Source organism: Monomorium pharaonis, unplaced genomic scaffold, assembly GCF_013373865.1.
Source record: "Monomorium pharaonis isolate MP-MQ-018 unplaced genomic scaffold, ASM1337386v2 scaffold_326, whole genome shotgun sequence".
Lineage (NCBI taxonomy): Eukaryota > Metazoa > Arthropoda > Insecta > Hymenoptera > Formicidae > Monomorium > Monomorium pharaonis.
In genome coordinates, this window is record NW_023415611.1 from 2,096 (window position 1) to 21,474 (window position 19,379).

Sequence of the window (19,379 nt, forward strand, 5' to 3'; positions counted from 1 at the left end):
GCTATCGGCAATTAAAAATAAATTGTGCAGAAAATTAGTTACCTGTTACGCAAACTCATTAATAAAAATAAAAGCTATTTCAGACTAAATGTCGAAATAAATGTACATAATAATGCTGTATTAAAAGTGCAGTAAACACGAGGTTCGCGCACGCATTTTCGAATTTGCATAATATTGTGCCATCGCCGCCCACGGATCAAACTCAGTTACGAAATACGCATTAATGCCGCATGGGAACAGGCGTTATCGCGCCGTTACTGGCTACAACGTTGAGATATCAATCGTGATGCAATCTGCAGCGCGCGGCTGCAGCGGGACAGCGCGAAATGCTCCTTTCTAGCGGATAACGTTGTCAGCAAGGGCGAGAGAAATGCGCCAGGAACTCACTCGTAGGTTGTGATTGCTTCACATGCTTTCCCATTGAGAGTTCGCGAAATTATTTTCGCGCTGCCCGTTCGCTGGTACGTACGTTCATTCGTTCGTTCGTGCGATTGGCGGATCGATCGATCGGCGCGAATGAACGTTCGATCGATCGCGAATCGACGCGACGCGGCACTATTTGCCCGCTCGCGCCGGAATGTGAAGACATTGAGGACGATTTATGATACCGGTTCCTGACTTCTTCCTCTTTTCTACACTGCGCTCGCGCCACCTCCCTCCTCCGCCGGGATAATCGCCGGATGAATGGAAAGTGGGTTAAGTCTGTTTCTGGGGAAAATTAAGCCGTCCGAGAAACTTCCGACGATAGCGCGGCATGGGAGCGACAACGGGAATGACCGGAAGTGCGAGGTCTTCGTGAAAAGTTTTTCCTCTTTCGTTTCATCTACATTTGCGATATTTTTGTTAATTTGAGAGTAGTTTGTAAAAATAAAAACTTGTACCACTTCCGCTGGTGCGCGCGTGACAGATTCTAAAGTAATCTAAAGCGATATAACTTTAAACGAGCAAAGACATAAATTCTATTTAAATCGTTAAAATGTCTTACGTTTCGTATGCTTAAACAATTAAATACAGAATTTTTTTAAACTACAATATTATGCTGAAAACGTGGCGTCAAAAGTTTTTATGTTACATCAATTAATAGGTAAAGATTATTAGCTCGTGTGTCAAGTGTTAAAAGCGTGAACATACAATAATTTTAATATCCAGCTAATTAAGTTTTAGTAAAGCTCAATAAAGTTTTGATCAAACAAACGCAAACGATTTAATGGAATTTATGAGAAATGTACATTATATTGAAGAAATTAATAGTTCGATAAAGAAAAAAAAAGATTGTTTGATTGAAGTTTATTTAGCTTTCTCAGCTATTATGTTTTACATAGATTTACATACCTGCTTCTTTAACATGCTTCCGTTTAAATATATCAATTCTTTTACAACTTCTAATTTCTGCTGGCAAGGTATTGTATAATTTTACGCCCTCGTAACACACGCTTTTTTGCGCACTTTTAGTTCTAACAAATTTTATTGCGATAGTCCCTTCCTGTCTTGTTTTTCTTCCATTTTCATTACTAATTACTTCTAGTTTATCCCTTAAGTAATTTGGCGTTAAGTTATGTAAAATCTTAAATATTAATATACATACATTATAGTGTAGTCTCTGTTCTATAGACATAAATTGCAACGCTTACATATGTTCTATTTTGGTGTATCTATTACATTGTAATATTACTCGCATAGCCCGATTCTGTGCTACTTACAATTTATTCAATTGCATTTTTCCCATATCTATCAGTAGAGACCAGGAGAGACCGGGAGAGACCGGGAGAGACGGGGAGAGACGGGAAAAGATGGGGAGAGACGGGGAGAGACGGGGAGAGACCGGGAGAAACGGGGAGAGACGGGAAGAGACGGGGAGATACGGGGAGAGACGGGGAGAGACCGGGAGAGACAGGGAGAGACGGGTGAGACAGGGAGAGACGGGGAGAGACTGGGAGAGACAGAGAGAGACGGGGAGAGACGGGAGATTGATAGGAGAAACGGGAGATTGATGAAAGAGAGAAAAAGAAAGAGAGAGAGAGAGAGAGAGAGAGAGAGAGAGAGAGAGAGAGAGAGAGAGAGAGAGAGCGTCGACAGTTTTGGCAATCCGTGCAGCTGAGTTTTCAAATTGTCGTTTCCCCATCTCTGTCATAAATTCCCGTCGCTATTCGCATACCGGCACGTTTTGACTTATCGTTTGTTTATCCCGCTTGTTGATCCCTCCTCGGTGATTCTGCTCGCGGAAGCACCGCGGATTTCGGCGCATTTGTCGCGCGGGTACGTTTACGTTTTCGCCTTTGTTATCCCTCCTTCTCCTTTTCCTTCTCCTCTTCCTCCTCCTCCTCCTCCTCCTCCTCTTCTTCTGCATCCCTTTCACTATACAGATTATATATCTTGCCTCGCGGAGAGCTTGCCTCGTATTTCAAAGGCGTGCCATCGAGCGGCATTTACGTAAGATACTCTCCACGAAACTTGGAGTTGGCCGATTGGGGAGGAGGGGAGGTGGTTGGCGAGGGTAGGCGAGGAGTGGGCGAAAGACTGGGCGGAATCACAACTGCATTCGAGACGGATGCAGGGGCAATTTCTGACGGCGCATTGAATAGACCGGGTAGGACTTCAATGGCAAATATTATGTTAAATCTCTCGTGAATAGGACAATACCGGCGGCGCCCTATTATCAGGGTCTTAAACGCGAGTATAAGGTATCATATTAGAGCCATATTGTGTTATATCATGCGCGGGTAGGCCCGCCGTAAAAGGGACCGGGAACCCCCGTGGGAAATATGTACGCAACTCTTGGAAATTTCCTTTCTCCATCTCTCTTTCTCTCTCTCTCTCTCTCTCTCTCTCTCTCTCTCTCTCTCTCTCTTTCTCGCTGAATGAAAAATTTATCTGCCACGCGGACTCAAAAGCCGGAAAGCCAAGCCGGGAGAGATGAGAGCCGGGGACTACGAGCGCGTCTAACATCAAGGGGCTGAATCCGCGATAATTCAGACACCTGTTAACTGTATCCCTCATGCGTATAAATAACCGCGGGAAATATTGTTCTGGGTAAACTCGGCGCGCACTCGCCCTCTGCAGAAATTACTTTACTTAGACGCTGACTGAAAAGATCCCTTCTCCCTTATTATCGTCAAATTAAAAAAAATTAATATTTTATATCTCTTTCATAAAAAATGTTAAATAGGTGTTATTTTCAAGTTTGTTCAAGTGCTACAAAATTAGATGCGAATTCAATTATTCCGATAATACGGCATCAAATTAGGCATATTAACGTATTCAAAACGGTTTCTGAAAAACTTGATTTTCTAACAGCCGGTATCTTTAATCCCAGAATAGTCATCTTATTTTTTTCTTTTTTTTGTAACTGGGATAATTTTTACATACTCTAGTTAAAAATTATTATTATTAAACATATCGCATATTATTGATTGTTCTAGAATTTATTAATATCTAAGGACATTATGTATATAGATTAAATCGATATTTTCTGAAAAAAAATAAAGAGAAATCAAGAAAATATTAGACAAACGGAAGAAGCACATTAAACTGTTTGTTGCAATAGTATTTCTAAAAAGTTGATAAAATCAGTTAATATAACATTTATATACTGCAAGTTTTTATTGGGATTGTATGAAAAATTTATAAAGAATTATGATTATTGGAAAACAAGATATATACATATAATATTTATTTTTTGGCAATTGCGACTTAAAATAAGGCTAAAACATTATCACATAAAGTTATTTGGTCTTTGTATTTGCTCCTGCAGAATAATTAAAAATGGTTTATTTTTATTATGTTTGTTTATTATTTATATAAATATTAAGGTTATATAAAGTATATTTTTCAATAAAAATAAAAATAAATATTTATAGAGACATGATATAAACTTTGTGTAAACATACAGATATTAATAGCTTCTAATACTTTTTTAACTTAAACCTTATTCAAACTTATATTATTATTTTGAATTTATTACCTGTATAAATTTTTATCATAATTGACTGATTTTATACATCATGTGTTTTCTACATCTCAACTAATTTTGACTAGTATTATAAGTATATAAGTTAAAATTTGTTATTATTATATAAATTGTATTTTAAGAACTTTGAATGAAATATATATAAATCATTTTAAAAATTTACTGACATAAATTATATTTTAGTAATCCTGGTATAAAAAGCTTCCAGGTAGCTATTTCTGAATTAATTAATTTAATGTCCTTCATAAAAATCTTTTATGCTAATAAAACAAATTTTGTTTTTAATATTATTTCCAAAAGTAAAACTCAAATTAATTTGAGAAACTACATCAATGAAAGTATTAATATTACACATTTATGATATAATATCATATTTTATTCATGAAACGGAATGGATTTTTGGATAGCTCACGGAAAAAGGCAATATTTAGAATTAAATAGGATAATTCGTCGTGCTACTGAATTTTGATTATACACACATTTGAAATCAACACAGCATTTCGCTGCGATAGTAATTTTTACCGCACGTTAAACTACATTATTCGAATGAATAATATTGTCGCAGTAGACGAAATAGAACGGTAACGTCAAGCGAAATTGGAATATGCGTTTTGTTCCGGAAAGTTTCATTCTGCGGGACACACTGGTCTCTATCGACGTAATTATTCGGCGTGGATTCCACTTGACGTTTCGCCGCGGAAGGACACGTATTCTCGATCAAAGTGCAAATTTGTACAAGCCGGGGACCGAATTCCCTGGGCGCGCAGTCCCGTCGTAGCACCTGATGCTACAGGTGAAATAATAATAAGGCCGATGTGCAATTCGCGTACATATCACGTCGGGCCGACCTTATTTCAAGTATACGTAACTTGCCCTATCTACAATTTCGTAAGTAGAAACAGACGGAATAGATGACGCGGAGATAATATATGTTTCGAGTATGATGAAAGAGACGGACAAAAGCGCACTCGCTTTATGAAGCCCTTCAAACGAATAATAATAATTCATAAACGTACGACGAATAAATTTTTGCAGATAAAAAATGTTGAAAACAAATACGAATATCAAATTGTCGTGAAGTCGTTTACATAAACCTTTTTATGTGCTACAGTAAACGTTTATATTAAAAATTTGCTGCATCATTAACTTAAAACAATATAATGGATTTGTAATAATAAATATATATATATATATAAAATATGATAAAAGATATCTATACTTGATATATTTCTTAAATTTTTTCCAAAAATGTTTTTATTTGTCGTTCGACGACGACGAGCATTCATTAAACTTGCTAAAAAGTCTAACATGCAGACACTTTTAGAGTCTTGGGTGAAAAATGGAGTTTCTCGAAGGAACTTTCAATATTTCAGGCTCCTTCATGTTGTCCGCGGAAATGGGAAGCATTAAAAGGACTAACAAGCGCCGTCTTACGCAGTCGCTTTCAGTAGAACGACAAGGACTCTTTCGTTTCGAGGGAGTCGTTCTCACCTTCAGTTTTCAAGTCCATATCGTACGGATGAGAGTTTCTCAAGAGCACCGTCATTGAACCAACTCACAGACTCGCGAATCCTTGTATTAGTCGCGAATCGTTTTCCTTTAAGCCACCCTCGGTACGTGCCCGGCAGTATCCGTTTCCCTCGTGTAAGCTTCACTCTCCTTATCCCGAATTAAAAATAAACTCAGCTCGGCTTAATTTCATAACCATTAATATCACGTAGAATGGTGGAACGGGAGGAATAAGGAAAAAGACGAGCAGAAATTGTTGGTAAAAAATGGCTCGGACAAACGAATGTACAAAAGGGATCGTATAATGACAGGCGATTTGTAAGCCGAAAGAACTCGGGACGGTTACGTCCATTCGTGCGCGCGTATTTCTTAATGAATAAACGACAGTATAGTCTTTGAACGGTTAACGAGGTAATGTAACAAAGAAAAATTGGAGCACATTTAATTAACGCCCCGTGTACGAAATGCGGAAGACATTTTTTATCCCATATTCCGCGAGGTGGCCTGAATAAATTTCGCGAAATGGTACGCGCGACTTGTGACATGTCACGCGTTGCCGCGAGCTAATAGACGCTAGTTATTGTCTTTTGAATAATTAAAAAAAACGAGGTAAGGTGTGTTCTTCAAATATAAAGATGTCATAATCAGGCGAGCAGATGAGACACCTGCTTTGTCTTTTATCAAGTCTTTTATAATGTTCTTTTTTTCCTTTGAATAAGAAATTTTATTATGTATATCATTTTATTCGTAATGCAAGTTTTAATACTAAAAAATTTTCGTATAACTTCGTAGTAATTTAGCAATAACATAAGATGGTATCAAATTGATTTAGTATCCGTTTTAGAATATGATCCTCTAAGTGCAACGTAAACCACATAAACTACATCAGTGCGGTAAAATGCAGGCGCAGCATCGTAAAGTCTCAGCGTATCATGTATCGTATCTTCTGAGTATTACCAAAAGCGAGAATATCGAACGATATTCGATTTTACAAACGATCTATAAATATTTTATTACCTCTTCTTCGAAGATATAACAAGTGCCAATAGTGTTCGCTCAATGATTTTCTAGGTCGCATACATTACTTATCGTCTAAAATTAACACTTTTATTTAATATTAACCTTGCATGGCTATGTGTCGCCATAATTATGACGAAGTAAATGGGGATTTTCATATCTTTATTTTTGGAAGGAGAAAATGTCTGAAATCTCTTTATCGACCAAGAAATGAGGTTGGACGATTTAATTTCCCTGATTATTAATCCCTTAATGACCGAGTCAAATTTCAAAAATAGTTACATAGAATAATTATACATATAATTTATAGTAAATTATATGATTTTCTAAAAGTACAACTAAAAATTAGAGAACAGTTTCAAATTGTAAATAACACATCTATAAAAGTAAACTATATTATATTGGAAAGTTATAGCAACATAAAATAATTTAAGCCGTGTATCTTTGACTTGCGATCGTCGAAGGTATAATAAATTTCGTTATTGTTCGTAAAGACATTCAGACAGATAATTTTCCGCTTGGCACGTTATCTGTTATTTTACTATAAGAGGTTCGACAATATCGTCTTATTTTATTTATGAATTCTTAAATATCAGACGAGTTCAAGAGACTTCCTTGTAACTACAAGAAACGAGCAAACGGGAAGGAATTGCTACTCGCAAGGACTCGTTACGCTTTAGAGTTACTAACTAGAATGAAATCACGCGAAAAAAAACTTTGAATCTCGAAGACCCTTTTTTTTATTCTTGCTTTTTGATAAAATTAAATTTATCTATCAGTATGCGCGTGATGCCATGCAAATTGCCCCAATGAAAAAACGAAGAAGGGGAGATCGGCAGGGGGAGGGGAATGCGAGAGAGAAACTGCGGTGACGAAAATGGAAATGCAATTTGCAATTGGACCATGTAATTTTTCCAATTTAAATCTAATTCCCGGTGCGACACGATATAGGAATGCGGCAAGCGAGCTGAATTTGTCTCGCGGCGCGTTCTCCCGCAGAGAATGTGTTACGATCTACGACAGGGAGAAAACGCACTGGACTTTTACAAAGCTCTTTTTGTTGCTCGCGGATCGACGCGCTCCGCGAGTACGTTGCACGTGCTATTTACGTTGCAGCTTGACGTAACGCCGTAGATGCACTGGCATGTTTCAAGCAGCCGGCTGTCCCTCCCCCTCTTTTTCCTTCTTTTTATATGCACGTCATGTCGTTTACATCGTTAAACGTTAATCGAGTAGTAAACAGTGTGTTTTTTTTTTGTGATAAAAAGTTGAGGTAACTGTGTTATTCCCGTTTTACTGGTATCATTGCAAAACCGACGTATTTTTCCTCGTTAAATTATTGTAACGGAAATAATGTCGGTCAGAGAAGCATAATTATGCGTCGTCAGGTTTTTGCTTTTACGTTTGGATACGTCAAGTACTGGGTGCGAATATTTAAATCCAAGGCGCCATCAATTTTTCTGCAACACGTTTGTAATCAAATGAGGTGGTACCTTTGAGTAGGTAGTTTTGAAAAAATTGAAGGGGAAAAGATAGCAAAATTATTTAATAGGAACTTCCACTGTAATAATCTTGCAAATTCGCGAGGCTAACATTACTGTCATTAAGGTGCTTTCGTTCGCATATAAATTGCTGCCACCCTGAGGCGCTGCTCTATCTCTTTAATGTACTGCGTAATCCTCTCAGAATAATTGGCCTTATTATTATCCGTAACACAAAATACGTAGAGCGCAGTGCAATATTATACTATCCGCCGCGTCTGCCAAAATATACGAGATAAAATATTAATTATACTACTACCAACTTTATTCTCAAGAAAAAATATAACAATTTTTTTCTTCTCTGTAATAGTGAAGTGGGACATATTTTTAAAAAATACAACCCAGTTATTACATGTATGTATGTCATCTATGTTATTTGAACTTGCTTTTTTCTTTTTAGATCTTTCTTTCCTTCTTCTTTAATCTGTTATTTTCATTTTTCATTTTTGATTTCTAACATTATTATTTTCTGCGACTAGAATTTGTATGAAATTGACAACTGTCGTATAATTTTTGAATATACATTGTGGAAACGTCTTATTAACCCAATTTGCAAATAGCGCCTGAGATAGAGACTCACAGGTAACAGCAATTAACTGCACGTCTGAGATAGACTTCATTGCGGTAAATGCAAAGTCCTATAATGTAATGATCAAAATTAATTAAGCAGAGGAGAGAGAAACAAGTCTTGTAAACATCATTGCAATTATTATCAAAGAATATTTTAATATTGATCGTGCCGTCACAATTGTGAAATACGTATATGTCGACATTTGTAATGCATATATCAACATTCATTATGTAATCAATTTATTGTATTCTGTTATATATTACTAACAAATTAATTTAATAATTATAAGCCGTTTGTTTGCTTCCTAGACAAAAATCGTTAATGAGAAAATATTGCTTTAAAGTTGACTCTATTTTAATATCACGAACACGTTATGAAACTGGCACATTACTTTACAGTCATAGACTTTTTAATGAGCTTAATAAATTCTTTATTAGTATAACTTTGACAAAAAAAGTCGTTGCTAATTAAACTTTTTGATATTCAATAACCAACGTCTTGATGATGAAACCGTAAATGAAGTTCCCGCCTAGTTGCAGTATCGGTTCTCAATTCGTCGAAATATTTTAATTTCTTAATTTAAAAAGTTCCATATTTAAATGTCTCGTACATCAACGAAGGACGTATCGAAGTTGAAACAGTTGAAATTCTCAAGATACAAATTCTGATTTATACGATTAGTCTGTACTTCTATTTGCCAAGCTGTACATGTTTAAGCTGTATAAAATTTTGAAAAAGAAAAAGTACAATATCTTTTGGTGCGAACACTGTAAACGTGGCGGTAACACTTGCAAACATCCTGATCGTACACACCGATGTAACAGTCGTTCGCCATTTCGGACTCTACCGCGGCGTTGCTGGCAATCGATAATGGCGTTACGACAAATATAGACTCTGCACTTGTGCAGCTTGCGCGCAATATTTCTCTAAAGTCGGACAAACAAGACGCGCGAAATTTTTTGAATGGCAACGGAACTCGAGGACGCGGTTCGGTTTAGCTGATATCCGCAGGAGAGGATCGACTAGAACGTATTCCACTTAAATCGATTTTCGTAAAAAGAGAAAATTTCGAATCGTGAAAAAGAGTGAAAAGAGTAAAAGAGAGAGAGAGAGAGAGAGAGGAGATATCCGCGCATGCATCGAGCGAGCATTATCGCGCGCACGAGAGGCGGCAAGAAATGAGAGAAAAGGAGACACAACGGGGAGTCGCGCACGTGTCGGAATTGCCGGGAAAATGAAAACATTCGACAGATGGTCGAGGGAAGAGAGCGAGCACCAAGTAGAAACCGGGGATCTCCCCGCGATGTGAAAAATAAAGCACGTCGATGGGGGAGTAAGTCGAACGATATCGAGAAGTCCGGATGGCCGTCGTGAGAGTTTCCGTCGTCGGCGCGCAAGAAAATCCGTGAGAGATCGTGGAATTCGGAAGCTGCGTCCGCGCTTATTCCTTGAGGCGCGGTGATTTACGACGGGAGTGGTTTCAACTCCGACCTGGACGTTATTCTTTCGTTTAAACCGCGCATGATTAATACGCGGGAATTATGCCGAGGTTTTGGGAATGTGCCGGTCTCTTCTCTACGAGGGGGGGGAAAAGGCGAATTTATTAGGGGACGTCAACTTTGTGTCGCGCAACGCGGTATTTATTTTTAGCCAGTAAAACCGCGAGATTACTTTGCCGAGATACTTTGCGCACTTAGTAAACATGATCCCGAGAAAGCGGGTCGCAAAGGTTACTATCTTTCCTTTTTGGTATAAATTAAATATAGAGCAGGTGTCATAAAAAATCTGTGTGTTTCTGTTACGTATTACAAATTGCTAAAGAGAATTTCTTTTTCACATGTAAAAATATATTAAGTTGCTTTATTACATAATGAAATTGTATATTGCTATTTCTTAAATTACTAAATAATATATGAAAAAGTTGTATTTCGCTATTGATTTAGATACAAATTTATTAAGTGTACTTCACAGAGGAATGTTGCAAACGAATTATTTAGAAGTGTCGGGGTACCGAAAGCACACCGGTGTGTAACATTAAAAATAAATATTGCAGAGCACGTCTCACTGCGGCATTTCTGTTTGTTCCACTGCATTGTTACCTGTGATATCCAGAAATATTGCAAGAACAGCTGCGAATGATTCTTGTATATTTGTTTGGACTACGTGTAGCAATCAGTATATGTATATACTACTTGCCGCCGCATGTCGCGTCGACAGACAGCAGTTCGCCAAGAAAGCTGTGTACGGAAAATCTGTGGAAAGAAGTTGCAATCTCGACGATATGCTCGAACGACATTCGGTTCATCACACATGCGATTTCCGGAGTTTTGTTTCTCACGGTTTCCTCGAACATACTGTCATCTAATTTACTTCGTTGACTCGAAATGTCAACACGGCTACTATGATCATTTCTCATTTGTCGCAGAAAATATTCAAACCATGTCCGAGATAAATTATTATATGTATTGTAAGTGAATTATATCCGCATTTTACTTTGAAAATTTATAACTTTTTGATGTGTAATATATAGTTAAAAAAAAGTAAAATGTAAAATTGTGAAATACTTTTTTCTAATTTTTAAACAATTGAAATAAAGGGAAGCTTTATTTATTATGCATGTGACTTTACATAGATTGTTGATTATTGGAGAATGCATGATTTATTATGTTAGCTGTTCTTTTATTATAAAATAAATGAAAATTTTGTTAATAAATAAGGAACGAATGATATTGTGCTTGATCAAAGATGCATTTTTAAAGGATTTTTTAATATCAAGTACAATAACATTTGTTTCTTATTTGAGTTTTAGTGATTTTATAACCGGATTACATTTTTTTCGTAATTAATCCAAATCAATAATATTTTTATGTAACGATTGAATAAAACAGTGCCAATCCGACAAATTCACACTTGAAATTGCTCGTTGATTCGTGCATATTTTAATTAATCAACAATTTGCATATCGTTTTAATTTGAATATTAAAATTAGGAAAGATTCCTATTGAAAATACCAAATGTTCGTATTGAATATGCAAATTTTATGAAAAACGCAGATCTAATCTGATGTAATTAAAATACAGCATTCAATAAATATGCAGGGTGTTCAAAATTTACGAATAAACATTTTACTTTTTTCGAGAATATTTTTGCAATAGTATTTTGATTCATAAATTTCAGGATATTTTACTAAAATTTTAGGGCAAAAATAAGGCGTGAAAATCAGATTAAATATTAAAGATCTAAGAATATAGCTGTTTGAGAATCGATTGAAATTGTTTCGCCAGTCTCTCTACTTTCTTACTGTCGGTTCATAGTCATTTTTCGAAACGAGTAGCTTGGCGCGTCCTCGGAAAGATGATGACTCCGCTGAAAGTAACTAACGCGTTCACTCGGTCGATTTAAGTGTTTTTTTCTTCTTTTCCCCGAGGAAACGTCGTTACCCGCAGCCGACAGAAATTGCCATTTGCACGAGGCGCGCAGCTCCTTAATTAAAATCCCAGTTCACCACGTTGCTTCCGTGCCTTTCTCGAGTTTTTCGTTTCATAGCATAAGCACGAACACCCTATTTCATCGAGATAAAAGTGCACGATGTCAATATAATAATCATTTGTATGTAACTCACATTTAATTTGAGAGAGATAGAGTATCGTCAAACTTTCGGTTATCGAAATGCCCCGAGAATATTGATTTAATCATCGTACGCCTCCTGTCGGAATTATGTTAAACCTAAACTACTGTGAAGAAATTTAAATCTGACGCCAGTGCAGATACTTAATAAATGACCAAGAAAAAATGCATTGTCAGGTAAAAATTATAAAACGCTTACATTTACATAAAATGAAATAAATAATTAAATAATTTAAGTGCTATTAAGATTACAACAAAGTAATTTAATAAGAAGAACTGTTTAAGACAATTGCCAATTTTATTTATTTTACAACAAAACAGAATGTAGTGCAATGTAATTTGCGCATTATTAAATAATCAGTGACTCATGCAAAGTTTACATAATAAGTAAACTTTTTCTTTTTAATTTTTTGAAAATAAAAAGCATCTTTTATTACATTTATCCACTTCAAAATAGTAAAAAGTTGTAAATATATATAAACAGGAAATAAAAATTTCTACAAATAGGTAAATTTATATACATAACTTGTTATAAATTTATACAATTTATTCGTATGACATTTATTATATAATAGTCGAAATATTTTCCGATCGATGTTAAATGAAGATTGTAGTAGCTGCACACAACGCGCGTGCCAACATTTCAAGTCGACGAGACGAATTGAATGACACTAGGTCCGAGGAAATTGTGAGAAACAAAATTCCGGAAATCGCACGAAAGTTCCGAGTGTACCGTCGAGATTGCACTCGGTCGTCTTTTGGATTCTTTCGACACAGGTTTCTTGTGCGCGCAGTTTTCTCCCGAAGTGTTTTCTTCACGATGCGAAATACGGACAGTGAGTGTGCATCATCCATTCCGTTTACAATGGACAATTACAAAACACATTGAATTGCCAGTATTTGCGCCATTAATTTAGCTCCATTATCGTGTAATTATAGTTCAATTGCCGTACGATGACTCTATTGCAGACGCTAATTGATCACTGGTGTAGACAAATTTTTGGGGATTTTCGCAGTATCTCTATACTGCGCAGGAAAATTTCGTAATGCGTATAGAATCTCGACAATTACAATTGATTTAGAAACATGTAAGAATAAAGATTTAAAAGTTTTCATTTTTAATCTTGATTTTTAAATAAAAAATATGATTGTTATACAATTATAGTAAAGATGTTGCAAATAGGTTCAAAAATTTCTATTTGAGAATATAAAGTATATATCAAAATAAGCATAAAAGATTTTAATTGAGACCAAAAGGATAAAAATTTCGACTCAAAATCACACGAGAAATAGGCATTGATTAAAAAGAGAAAGCGCAGCAGCACATCTTAGTAGCTCAATAATATTTTATGTGTGATTTTTATATATTTTTATATACATTTCTTTTTCACTGCGCGTCATTATTTTCGATCTGTGCAAACGCAGTTCCTTAAATTCGATATCTTATATTGTGCGACCGATTGGCGATTATAGGTATCTTAAAAAGCGGTGCGTCGAACGTGACTTCGGAGAACTCCGATCATAAATCCATCACTGTCTTCGTGCCAGGATTGATAAACTCACGGAAGATTCGAAAAGATTAGAAAGCTTGTTGTCTATCTCGGCTACCGGAAAAAAAGGATTAGCCGGAACGTCACCGAAATATTATATGTACGAGACTTTCGAGATCAGAGAGCGAGACGTGCGACATCCAATTAGCATTAATAGCGCTAATACTGATCAGCGCTTTTGATTGGCTATCGAGCCCGCGTTAGCAACCTGGGATCTGCGTATATATCGATATATATCACTTTAATTTTGAGCGTTCGTCGCTCGCGTGTAAAGTTTCTTTCGACGTCAGAAATATCTCGAGCCTTCCTTCTGTATTTCGGTGGCGTCGAATCTCTTCTCGGAAACCGCATCGAGGCTGGCCCATTGTTTTCAATCTTCGATAAGTTTTCAATCGTGTCGAGTAAGTCAGAGACAGTGATGGATTTACGATCAGGACTTGTTGGAAGTCGCCTTCGTGTTTGATTTCGAGCGTGTCGACGTTTGTCCGAAGCTTTTCCCATCGCTACATAAGCAAGAGCGAGGCTCGTGCCGGCGCGGCGACGCGATTAAACTTTTTTACTTTCCCGCGAAATGCCTATTCCCAAAGTGACCAATCAGCTACTCGCTGCTCCCATAACGTTTGCCCCTCCCCCCACGCTCCGGCTCATTTCCGTCGCGAGGACACGGGTGTGAGGACGTGTGTCTTTTCGTCCGTCGGTAGGGAACTACAGCGATGACCTTGGTGTGTACGTTAGTCCGTCGAAGGTACGAGAAACAACCGCGAGCTACGTGACGCGTCGTCGTGTAAAATACGCGGGATTCAATACCACCAAGTGCGTCGTGTTCAGTTCGCTCGTCGCGTCCAGTTCGCTCGTCGCGTCCGTCGCCGTGTACGACGGTGATTCCGCGTTCCTCGTTTCGCCGACGCATTAACCGAGATCTCGAAAGCGACGCCCGCGAGCCTCGCCTGCATTTTTTCGCCGCCAGTTTCTCTTTTCCCGAAAAGTAGACTCGTATCGTGGTGACCGGCGAGCTGCTTCCCCTCCCCCCCCCCTCCTACATTCTCGAGAAGTAACCTCAGTCCCGTCGGGGAGACGCGTCGTGCGCGTCGTAATTTATTTATCGCGTCGTCTTTTCATCCGTCGCGAATATCGCGAAGAACGACAATGACCGTGGTGTGTCCGTCGGTCCGCCTAAACCCCATGGAAAATAACTACGGGAACAACGACGTGTGTGAGATACGCGGGATTTCAGTGTCGTGAAGTGCGTCGTGTTTGACACAACGTCGCGTTTCGGTTCGCAGTTATTCGTTGCTCATGTCCAACGGTTTCACGGTCCCTCGTTTCGCCCGACATAAATGTTAGTCGAGCTTTCAAAAGCGGTGCACTCAAACGTACGTCGCGGTCAGTCTGTTTTCCCCGAAAAGTGTACCGTGCGAGGTCGCGATTCGTTTCCCCATTCCGTTATTTTCGCATTCTCGGAAGGTTAAGTTTCTCTCGTCGGGACACGCGATGTCGGGACGAAATTTATATCATTCATCTCGTGCATCTCTTTATCCGTATTATCGCGAGAAACGAAGAACATTGACCTTGGTGTGTTCGTCAGTCCGCTAGGTATGAAAAATAGAGCAACGTCGTGCGTGTGCGAAATGCACGGAGAATATTCAGTATCGTGAAGTACGTCGCGCTTGATACATACATCGCGTCTCACTTCGCAGCGTCCGTCCGTCGCTTGTCCGTTGACTCCGCGTTCTTCGTTTCGCCGGTACGTTAATTGAGATTTTAAAAGTGACGTCCAAGTCCCGCTTGTATTTTATCGCACGAAATTGCAAAAGCCATTTTCCCCCTTTCTATTACTCCGTAGTAAATCTCGCGAGTTCTGTCGCGGAGCATCCGTCGGAGTTCCGCGATCTCTTTATCCTTTATTTTACGTTGCCAAGTGAATAACAAACGCGAACGAGTACCGAGAGTGAATCAAATCAAATCGAAATCAATGGAATAAACAAACGATCGCCCCGCGTGCATTTCGTTCCGTGCGATTGTCTTATAAAATACGTAAGTGTCGTCGCAATCTAACCTAACCTAACCTGATCGTTCGGTCGTTTGCATACGTGACGATATATACGCGAGTGTCGGTATAGTGATGGCACAGGTGCAACCAAGGATACATTCTACAACAAAAGGAAGGAAAGGGACACCCGGAAACGGAGAGGAGCAAGGTGATCACGACGCATCGGCCGGTGAGTGAATTATCTGTTGTACTGAGCTTATCACTTGCTGCCAGGTTTCAATAACGGTAATTCGTTCAAGTATAGATAACAGCGGGGCGTTTATTACCGAGAAAACTTGGAATATTTAGGAAATTCATTTTTTATCCTTCGATCGTGAATTTTCACATGGAATTTTAGAGAAATTTTTTACTTTTATATATTGTAATTTTAATTCTATCTCTTTTCTAATAAAGAGTTGTTTTTTCGATTCTTTTTCTCGATGTAAAAATCGAGCAATAAATATTAGCAATAAATATTCACTCACATTATCTCGTGCTTCGCGAGTTTTTATTTAAAAAATTGACTACATCGTAAATAGGTATTATATGATAAATTATTTCGAATTCTGTTGTGAACTAAATTTGCATATTGCGGATAGATTATTATATACGGTTACACACTGAGAAAAATGGTTTTATTATAATAATAAAACGGTTCTGGTTGAGCGTATTCTTATTAAACGAAACAGAATTTCTGGTTATCATAACAAGATTTTACAGCTTATAACTACAACCGTTTGGTTAACTGTACTATAAGGATTTGATTAAGTTTTTCTTGTTGGATCTACAAAACTTCTTGTTGAATCTACAAAATAATACAAAACTTCTTGTTATATTTACAAAAATAGCGATAGTGCTGGCGCCTTCGTTCTCGCAGCGCAAGTCGGTGCATGCCAATCTCGCGCAAACCAACGCGGTATTGATGCGATACTAATATCACGCGGTACCCATAAGGTAGCTTTTATATTTGTTTCGTGTCTTACAATCGTGTATTTACATTATTCTGTTCAACGGCATGGCGGACGAAAAAACGTCTTCTCTTCTGCGCGAATGGAATTTCGACAGCTATATAGAGATTTTTAGAGGTTAGTAAAATATATGTAAAATATATGCAGTGTACTTTAAACCAAGATATATTGTTATTATTTTAAAAACTCTATCCGAACTCGTTTTTTAACCAAAAAATTGTGTTAACCTAATAAAACAATATAATAAGATTAACAAGAAATTTTTGTAGAGTTTTGTAAACCTAACAAAACGATGTAGTAAGATTAACAAGAAATTCTGGTAGATTCAAACAGGATGGAATTAACCAGAATCCTCTGGTAATTCCAACTACAAAATTTGTATCGTCCATTTTCGAACAAACGGACAGGTTGAATCAACCAGAATTTCTCATAAAACAACAAAACTTTTTTTCCAGTGCATACATCCTTTATTTTATTTTAGCGTACACTGACAAAAAGACTTGGTTATAATAATCCAGCCTTGGTCAAAACTACCCAAAACCTTAATGAAATAGTTTCAAGTGTAAGGTAATTATAACAAAATAATGTACTTATAATGAAATGTTTATAATTATTACCAAACGTTTTGTCATTATTACTGCATTTGTTTATAACAACCAAATATTTCAACAAAATCATTACTAAATGCATTTCAACAAAATCATTACTAAATGCAGGTTTACTAAGAATTTTTTTTTTTCAGTGTATATGACGATATATATGCGAGTGTCAGTGATAGTGATGCACGGGTGCAACCAAGGACACATTCTGCAACTAAAAGAAGGAAAGGGACACCCGGAAACGGAGAGGAGCAAGGTGATCACGACGCATCGGCCGGTGAGTGAATTACAGCTGTTCTGTAGATACAATTGTTTTTTTGAAACTCAATTTTTTCCTCTTTTTTACTAAGATTACGAGATATTCTTTTCTAATTAGCATTCCAGTGTTAATTATTGCACTATGAACAAATTTTTATGAGCAAATGACTCACATTTGTTCAAAATTTATTTTCATACAATGTAAATTGTTTTTTTATTAACTATCTTATAAAATTCCATAAAATTGGAATTATTTAAATTTGTTTTCATATATTATTTCAAATCTATATATCAGGTTTAAACCAAGGGTCTCTTTTCTCAACATAATCGCGGTTTCAAACTTGCGCAAGATTTCGTAATGCACTGATAGTCACAAACTAACTTTGGGGAACATACATACAGATAAATACTTACTCTATTGTTAAGAAAAGCGATTACTCAGTTTACTTTTTTTCTTATAATAAGTAACGGTTATCTTCAATAAAGAATATTTTCTTGATAATAGTTTTAAAATATATATCTTATAATTATCACAAATTTTAGAAAAAAATATTACTATAAATTTGAAAAAAGAATTCATACTTTCCCGAAAAATATTATAAAATTGAATTGAAGAAAAGTCAAAGTAATAAGTAAATCGAATTATTTATTTTGACTTGATATTCTCAGTTGAAGTATTAAAATTACATAGGTTTCAGAATATATTTTGATTAAATATGTTACTTATAACGAACTTACGATAGATTTGCGAATATATAAACTTTTGAATTATTTAAAATAACTGACACTTGTTTAATTCAAGTACACCTTTTTCTGTGTATACATAGAAGTTTATTTTAAGTAACTCTTGTTTCAAGTAAACAACGAGTATATTTTAAGACTAGCCATCAAGAAGATATTCTTTGCAACGGTAATCGTTACTTATTTGAAAAACAAATTGAGAAATTGCTTTTTTTTAGCACGAGAAAAAATTGTTCTACGCATAGAAACATGCACTGAGAAAAAAATATTATTGATTTGACAAAATTTTTCAACTGAATTAAAATTTTGTCTGTTTATCAAAAATTTATGCATTTAACTTAAATGCACAAATTTTAATTCAAGTATTCATGTAGTTAATTGAAATATATAAATACTTGAGTAGACAAAATTTCATTTGGTCGAAAAATTTAGTCAAATTAACAATATCTTTTTCTCAGTGTAGGAATAAAAGTCGAAAACAAAATTTCAATCTTTTCCTTTGATTTTTCCCCGAGGAAACTCCTCCCGGTCCGTGCTTATAATAGCAATGCGCTATCACGCAATGCAAAGTAGTTCGTGGTATTTCCGCGCGCGATTAATCGAATGCGCGTTCATCGCGGTAATCTCCCTTGAAAATCCCCCGTAATGGCTGGCGCGCGTTGCCTCGCAGAGTACGAGAGCGGCGTATACCTTGTTTCCAAAGAGCACGCGACACGTCCTCTCCTTTCGTGCATGATGCGCGGTACACGTGCAGCGTTCGTACATATACCGGTAAATATGTATACCCATCCCACACGCGCGCGCTTGCGCGCGCGAGTAAGAGAGGACCGCGCGCGTAAATAACGTCGAAGAGAGAGATAGAGAGAGATAAAGAGAGAGAGAGAGAGAGAGGAGCCCAACGCGACGACGATATTGTCGCTGCCGTGTTGCATGTCGTAAATAACTAAGGACAAGGGACACGATTTGCGGAGGCGACCGCCCTACACGTTTCAGCGTTCAGTG

The 19,379-nt window shown here is 37.0% G+C and overlaps 1 long non-coding RNA gene across 1 annotated transcript; it reads left to right on the forward strand.

The window, feature by feature from the left end:
- Window positions 1-12,734: 12,734 nt before the first annotated feature.
- Window positions 12,735-18,169, forward strand: LOC118648257. The gene is made up of 2 exons (XR_004965225.1): window positions 12,735-16,001; window positions 17,261-18,169. It is a non-coding gene; the product is annotated as an uncharacterized LOC118648257 (long non-coding RNA).
- Window positions 18,170-19,379: the final 1,210 nt, after the last annotated feature.